We start from the raw sequence: 8,709 nt of genomic DNA, 5'->3' as shown, positions 1-8,709 counted from the left end.
AATCGTGTAGTGCATGCCATCTTACCTGGTGATCTTATAATGGTTGCAAGGTTTTGTCCAGAAAAATAGCTCTAGAGCCAAAGTAGAAGGGGCCTGTCTGCGTATTATTTATCACAAATACAGCCACTGAAGTCACAGAAGTTAAATCATGGATCTTACTACAAATTGGTGCCACCACAGACTGATCCTATCACTGGCAAGGAAATCCAAAAAGACTGAGCCTTTGGGAAGTATTATTCTTTGACAGTGCTTGACTATTTCCTGAGATTGGACTCATTTTTTACTTTTTATTATTCCTGTATGCTGCATTTACACTCTGGTGATGTTTACTAGAGTGTAAAGAAAATTCCCTGATTTATATACCTTCTAATAGTCACTTAGATAATAACAGTTCATTTTGGTATAATTTGTTTATTCTATCACTGTTTAATTGTGTTATATGTGTACCAAACTCATCATGTACCCTTTCATACGTTTGGGTATTCTCACTATTCCCAGTTATGTCTGCCACACTACCCCATGGGAATAGGACAATTCATTTATTGCTAATGCCAAAGCCTATTACCGCCACACTGAAGGTACAGGTGCCTGCTGGATATGTGGATTCATACCACACAGCCATGATTCTGGGTATCCCTATATTGGTGTCCCTCTAGTTAATGAAACTCTTATAGCTTTAATCAAAAAGGGTGTTGGTAAATTGCATTCTTTTTATACACCCCATGAAGGGAAAATAGAAAGAATTCCTTTAGCAGATTTTGGAAGACATGGGGACCTACAGATTACTAACCATAAACCTGGGGCCCCACTCATGTCCCTCATAGACGCACCAAAGGGTAAGTTTACTGTACAGTATTACCACCCCAGACATATTTGCCCTAACAAACCTAATTGTTCCCCCCTCCTAAATCATTGTTGCAATGTCTCTGAGGGCTATGTCACTAATGATTTCCACAACTGGCGATATAATTCAAACATAGGGAACTCCACTCTCTACAGGGATCTTCTTACATCATGATTTTCTGCAATCACATTAAAATTTCCTTTTTCAAATCCTAACTGTAATCCTTCCCAATCATGGATGTTAATTGACAATCTGTATTTTCTATGCGGCCGCTGGGCCTACAAGAGTATGCCATGTGCATGGAGGGGTACTTGTTACTTAGGTGTTATTACCCCAGCCCTATATAGCACACAAACCCTACCTGAAGGGTGTTTGTGTAATAAGCGTGAGATTGCAGGTTCCAAGGTAAAAAAATCAGATAATTCTGATCTCACTGTCCGTACTGGTATAGGTGATAGAGTTTACATGGGCATACTCCCCTGGTATGGTACTGTCCAACTGCAGTATAAATTAAATCTCCTCATGGACATATTAAACAAGATTTTTAACTGAACACACCATTCTTTACAGTTGTTAAACCAGAAACAGAAACAAATACGTCTTGTGGCCCTGCAAAAACCGCCAAGCCTTAGATATCATGTTAGCTGTTAAGGGCGGAGCATGCTCTTTAATAGGGGCTCAATGCTGTGTTTTTATTAATGATTCCAGTGAAGCAGTACAGGATGATCTTGATCGAATTACTAAATTACAGGTTAACATGAGAAAAGTGCATGACATTAAGTTTGATGGTATTGATGTTGATTTAACATTTGGCCTGTCAGGATGGCTGGGTAAATTGGGGGTACAGATACTGCAAGGTTTGCTAATCTTTGTCATACTAATTGTTTTTCTTTCTCTTGTAGTAATCTGTCTCAAACTAATGCTACACAAGCTCTGCAGCCTTGTCAGCCCAGCAACCAGCAGACTGATGCCCTCCTGTGAAAATCCAGCCCCCGCTTGTGTCCCATTGCGATGACCACGACAACTCTGCACTGCAGTTTGAGATGGAGTTCACCCGACTAAATCATATTGTTGTTTGATGCTATTGTCACAGAGTTTAACAGCATCAGAGGAGGGACTGTTGAAAATAATAAGCAATATCTGTCTCTGTTTTTTTGCAGTGCCTTGTGAGGTCTGAATGGGTTAATTTGTAAGCGGACATTATTAGCCAGGAGAGGCCAGTCTGGTTTAAGAGGCTATAAAATGTAGCTAGTTCTGAGTGTTTGTCTGTTTATTTTTTCTAAATCTAATCTTTTTCTATCCTTGTTTAAATTCTTGCATTCCAGCTAGTATCAGTAAACACTTAAGTTCCTGGTTATCTTGATAGGCCAAATATATGAATGTATGTACACAACTCTTTGTAAACATAGGGAATGTCTCATAAAAAGTAGACACTAGTTCATCCCTGACCTTTGCCCTTTTTTCTTGATATATGGTCAAACACAGTAAAACCTACAATTCTGATGTGTAGAACTGGTATTTACTTATGTTGTGACCATATTCGTTAAAACTCTTGCATTTCTTTAGCTAGCCAATCATAAACTGTAATAGCCAAGATGTGAAATGTATAAATACCTGGGAAGGGGACTGACCCCCCAGAGAAAACTTTGTATTGTTTCTCTCCATACTGCAGTGTGTAATCAATAAACAAACTCTTTTTAACCTGTCTTGGTCTGAAGAAGTTATTCAGTCCAGGGTGAGTATATCACCAACAGGGAGATACCAAAACATATGGAATCGAGATCAGCCAGTATGGTGTTGTTGACGGCTTGGTATACGTGGATACATAGAAAAGGTTCCACAAAGGATTGGCAACTTAGGCTGCAAAAATCTGACATCAATAACAGCAGATTGGTGAGAACAGTGGCAATAGAACTTTGCTCCGTGATCCAGAGGATTGATACAGACTTATAAGGCCTCAGAGTTAGTCAACCTGCTACACATATTCAGTTGAAAGCCGGTATAGGCTGAGCATTTTCTAAAGTACACAATTGGCAGCAGTCTACCTGATAGTGCAATCTGTAGCACTGTTACGAACTGCCATAATCTTATACTACCCAAACCTGATACCTCTGCACTACTAACTTTGCAATTTATTTTTGTTTCCCTGTTTTTATTTTTTCCCAAGGGCTTTTAATATATACACAATCCCATTCTGCATTGAAAATGTCTTCCTCTTGTGATGGCAATTGCACCAGAAGCTCTGGAGTCTTTGTTGTCTTCCTATAAGCCACCTATATATCGTTGCACACACCATAGTTGTGATATCTGCTCCTCATGGTATATCTCTATGTATATGTACTGCACATATTAAGGTTTGTTTAATAGAAACTATAGCGCATTGTAGTTTGATCTCATGTCTGGATTCAGGTGATATGGCCATGCTGTATACCTAGACATGCCAGACTTGCTTAGATAATTAATTACCTTTAATGAGTTAGTACTTATTAGCACTTAGCATATTACGGGCCCTAACACTATTGGTTACTTTGATCATGGCGACGTGCTGGCAGTGGCCGAGGTGGCAAAATCGCGTTGTTAATAACAAGTGATCAAACCCCTTCTATCATATATTGTTACAATAGAGAGCCAAGGTTTCATATATGTTAGGGCTCATATTATATTATAAACTACTTGACCTCAACCTTAGAGACTAGTGAATGATATCTGGGTTCTATATGTACTACTCATTTGCATATTTTCCTAAGCTTGTGGCATGAGTGATAACCTAAGAATAGGATATAATACTACGCTATTAGGTTAAGATTTAGTATAAGACGCTAGTCTGTTTCTTAGGATATATATCAGCATCATCATCATCATCATCACCATCTTTCTTACTTGGTGATCCTAAAAAATGTACAAGTCTGAAAAGCCTTTACATTAGGACCAATACACTGGTTGTATTGAAAGATAATAGATAGAATGACAAATGATCCATTATACTAATATTGCTATTTTTATTATGTATGCTTATAGTTGGCGGATCACCTGAATACACCTAGACCGCGATAAATTACTGATGATTGAAATGCATAACCCCTTCCCTTACAATAGTAAAAATAAGATTCACCGATTGAGACCCATGAGAGGTCTTGTATTGTTTTCAGTTACCTTCTCTGACTTAATATATTCTTTATATCTTATAAAGGTCCAAGAGCGGTCTTATAGCTCTTTAGAGGGTAAATAGTCTGATAGGCATAACTTACACGTTTTGATCTCACAAATGTTTTGTAACTTGAGTTGATGTTTTGAAATCATTTCTTTGTATAATATGTATTGACATTTCAATATTGTATGCCTTAAAGTGAATCTCAATAAAAATATTTGGAAAAAAATAAATACATATATGAATATTGCATAAATAGGCTTTTACATGTTTTCACATCCTTAACGGGAAAAGGCTCTAATGCACTTATATATATATGTATACATATGTATTTATGTGTTTATATGTGACTGTATATATGTCTATATATGTATACATATGTATTTATGTGTTTATATGTGACTGTATATATGTCTATATATGTATACATATGTATTTATGTGTTTATATGTGACTGTATATATGTCTATATATGTATACATATGTATTTATGTGTTTATATGTGACTGTATATATGTCTTTACATAAATAGATACACTTGTAAATACATATGTACACACACATATATACAGTATATATATATACTGTATATACTGCATTATACATACATATACTGTACATCATTAGCAATGTATATGTATGTATCTCTATGTTAAAGCCCTTTTTTAGGCTTTTTTTTCTAACCCCTGAGATCTCATATCTTTGAGCCCTTGGGGCCTAGTTATCAAGCCGTCAACCTCAAATACGCTGGAATTCCGCAGCGTATTTGTGGCGAGGCTGATTCGCCTTAGTTATCAAAGGCTCGAGACCGGCAAAAGTAGAATTTTGTGACGTAAGCTTCGATCCGCCGGACTCAGTCCGACACAGATCGATTCTTACGTCACTCCAGATGTTCCGCACACAAGTGCGGCACATTCTCACTACTTTTGCTAGTTATCAAAAAACTAGCAGGTACGCTCGGCACTTTTACGGCCCAGCGTACCTGGTTTTCAAACCGCCACCCCTGGAGGCGGCGGATCCCATAGGAATCAATGGGAGTCTGACCATAGCGAAAGTACAAGTTCGCTGCTGCCAGACATCCCATTGATTCCTATGGGAGCTGTCTACACCTAACACCCTAACATGTACCCCGAGTCTAAACACCACTAATCTGTCCCCCCTACACCGCCACAACTAAATAAAGTTATTACCCCCTAAACCGCCGCTCCCGGAGCCCACCGCAAGCTACTCTATACATATTAACCCCTAAACCGCCGCTCCCGGAGCCCACCGCAACTATAATAAATGTATTAACCCCTAAACCGCCGCTCCCTGAACCCGCCGCAACCTATATTAAATGTATTAACCCCTATCCTGCCCCCCCTACACCGTCGCCACCTATAATAAATTTATTAACCCCTAATCTGCCCCCCCTACACCGTCGCCACCTATAATAAATTTATTAACCCCTATCCTGCACCACACTACGCCGCCGCCACTGTAATAAAATTATTAACCCCTAAAGTCTAACCCTAACCCTAACGCCCCCCTAACTTAAATATTAATTAAATAAATCTAAATAATATTTCTCTTATTAACTAAGTTAATCCTATTTAAAAATAAATACTTACCTATAAAATAAACCCTAATATAGCTACAATATAAATAATAATTATATTCTAGCTATCTTAGGATTTATTTTTATTTTACAGGTACCTTTCAATTTATTTTAACTAGGTACAATAGCTATTAAATAGTTATTAACTATTTAATAGCTTACCTAGCTAAAATAAACTGAAATTTACCTGTAAAATAAATCCTAACCTAAGTTACAATTACACCTAACACTACACTATACTTTAATAAATTATTCCTATTTAAAAATAAATACTTACCTGTAAAATAAACACTAAGATAGCTACAATGTAATTAATAATTATATTGTAGCTATCTTAGGATTTATATTTATTTTACAGGTAACTTTGTATTTATTTTAGCTAGTTAGAATAGTTATTAAATAGTTATTAACTATTTAATAACTACCTAGCTAAAAGAAATACAAAATTACCTGTAAAATAAATCCTAACCTAAGTTACAATTAAACCTAACACTACACTATCATTAAATTAATTAAATAAACTACCTACAAATAACTACAATTAAATACAATTACATAAACTAACTAAAGTACAAAAAATAAAAAAAGCTAAGTTACAAAAAATAAAAAAATAAGTTACAAACATGTTAAAAATATTACAACAATTTTAAGCTACTTACACCTAATCTAAGCCCCCTAATAAAATAACAAACCCCCCCAAAATAAAAAAATGCCCTACCCTATTCTAAATTAAATAAAGTTCAAAGCTCTTTTACCTTACCAGCCCTGAAAAGGGCCATTTGTGGGGGCATGCCCCAAAGAAAACAGCTCTTTTGCCTGTAAAAGAAAAATACAACCCCCCCAACATTAAAACCCACCACCCACATACCCCTAATCTAACCCAAGCCCCCCTTACAAAAAGCTAACACTAATCCCCTGAAGATCATCCTACCTTTAGTCGTCTTCACTCAGCCGAGCCACCGATGGAACCGAAGTGGACATCCGGAGCGGAAGAAGTTAATCCTCCAAGCGGCGCTGAAGAAATCTTCCATCCGATGAAGTCATCATCCAGGCGGCGTTTAATGCCCCTTTAAGCATGTTTGACATTAAACAAAAGTACATTTATTGATTAAGGGTACATTGTTTAAATTGATACTGCAGTAAGTATATGTATGGAGGTTATGTCAAACGCATTTTGACAGGTGGACATGCCCCTTTCTTCTTCCCTAACCACGCCCCTTTCCACTCCCACTTTTACACTCCTTTTTTATATGAGTTTGATATAAAATTGATATAAAAAGTGTATTTGACACGAATTTGATATAAAATTGATATAAAAAGTGTTTTTGATACGAATTTGATATAAAATTGATATAAAAAGTGTTTTTAAGAAGGATTTGGATTAAAAGGCTTATAAAAGTGTATAAAGCTTAATTATTTTACTATTTTCTTCTATTTGGAGGGTTTTAAAAGGGAATAAAGCTTAAAGGGTCAGTAAACCTAAAAAATAATGTTATATAATTCTGCACATAGTGCTATAGTTATAAAAGCCTTTTTTCCCTTTTAATATTTAAAAAACATGCCGCTTTTACAGACCCGCTCTCTGCTCTCTGCTGAGCGGGTCTGTTTTTTTAGTCAGCGCATCGGGCCAGCTGTATAGTCACAGCCCGGCCCGACCGCGCCATAACATTAAGTGAAGCTCGCTCCTGCTGTCAGACAGAGCAGGAGCGAGCTGCACTTAGTCTTATGGCGCGGTCGGGCCGGGCTGTGACTATACAGCTGGCCCGATGCGCTGAGTAAAAAAAACAGACCCGCTCAGCAGAGAGCGGGTCTGTAAAAGCGGCATGTTTTTTAAATATTAAAAGTGAAAAAAGGGTTTTATTGCTATAGCACTAAAATAATGTTATATAATTCTGCACTATGTGCAGAATTATATAACATTAATTTTTAGGTTTACTGTCCCTTTAATTATTTTGATATTGTTGATTAGGAGATTTATAAAAGGATATAAAGTTTAATGTTGATATTGTTTTTCCATTAAAAAGCACATAAAATGGTATAAAGTATAATTTTGATATTGTCTTCGATTAAAAGCGATATATTAAGGATTTAAAATGTAATGGTATTCAATTAAAAGGGATATAAAAGGGTTTAAAGCATACTTTTGATATTGTATTCTATTAAAAGGGTTATGAAATATTAATATATTTATCCTTTATAATGTTTATAAACATTTGTTATAATATTTCTGTGAATTAAATCATTTAATTCAGCATTGCATCATATATTCTCTGTCTTCATTCTGGCATATTGTATAAACAAAATTATCTGAATGCACAGGCTACTTATGCTCTGACACATTATTTTATTAAAAATGCTGACATATCTAATACGTCATTTGTTAAAAGATGACTAAGCCATTTGTTAAATGACTAATATTTTTTCTCATCACGTGTTTGTCAGCAAAACATTATCATATTACTCTCAGATGTAATTTGAATTCACAGGCTATTTAAAAATGAAGACATCATTTTTGTAAGCCTGTTGTGTAAATGAAGAGTTAACATATTTTCATCACACATGGTTATATAAACAAAAGCAAACTCTCATTTATCTTTTTAAAAAACACACATAGGACGTTTTTCCTTTATAATCACAAAGCAAAAAAATAAACATGTATACATCACATCATACAGATAGCAAGCTCAGCATATAATGCACGAGATTCTGTAAGAACTTATTTACATAATTTATATATATACAGTATATCTGTACACACAACTAATGAAGCAATTAAATACAAATACAGACCCAATATTTTAAAAACATTGCATTTGCTACCTCCGACCACATTTCTGTAACAACAACATCATTTCATAACATCTTATACAAACAGACATTTTATTTTCTATCCTATAGTTTTAAAAACCTTCTAATTTTACCATCTTTACTGGTATGACAATATGTGTAACAACAACTCTTTTATATTATTTAATTCTAGAATAAGTAATGAATGTTAAATTAGATTAAATAAAAATGATATATATATATATATATATATAAGTATTATAAAATGTATATTAATAACAAATAGATACGCCTCTTATAAAAAATTATTTTCTTACTCACCACAGATTTGAG

This window comes from Bombina bombina, chromosome 10, assembly GCF_027579735.1.
Source record: "Bombina bombina isolate aBomBom1 chromosome 10, aBomBom1.pri, whole genome shotgun sequence".
In the NCBI taxonomy this organism is placed as follows: Eukaryota; Metazoa; Chordata; class Amphibia; order Anura; family Bombinatoridae; genus Bombina; species Bombina bombina.
The sequence above is the reverse complement of the archived record's forward strand: the minus strand, read 5'-3'. Positions refer to the sequence as shown.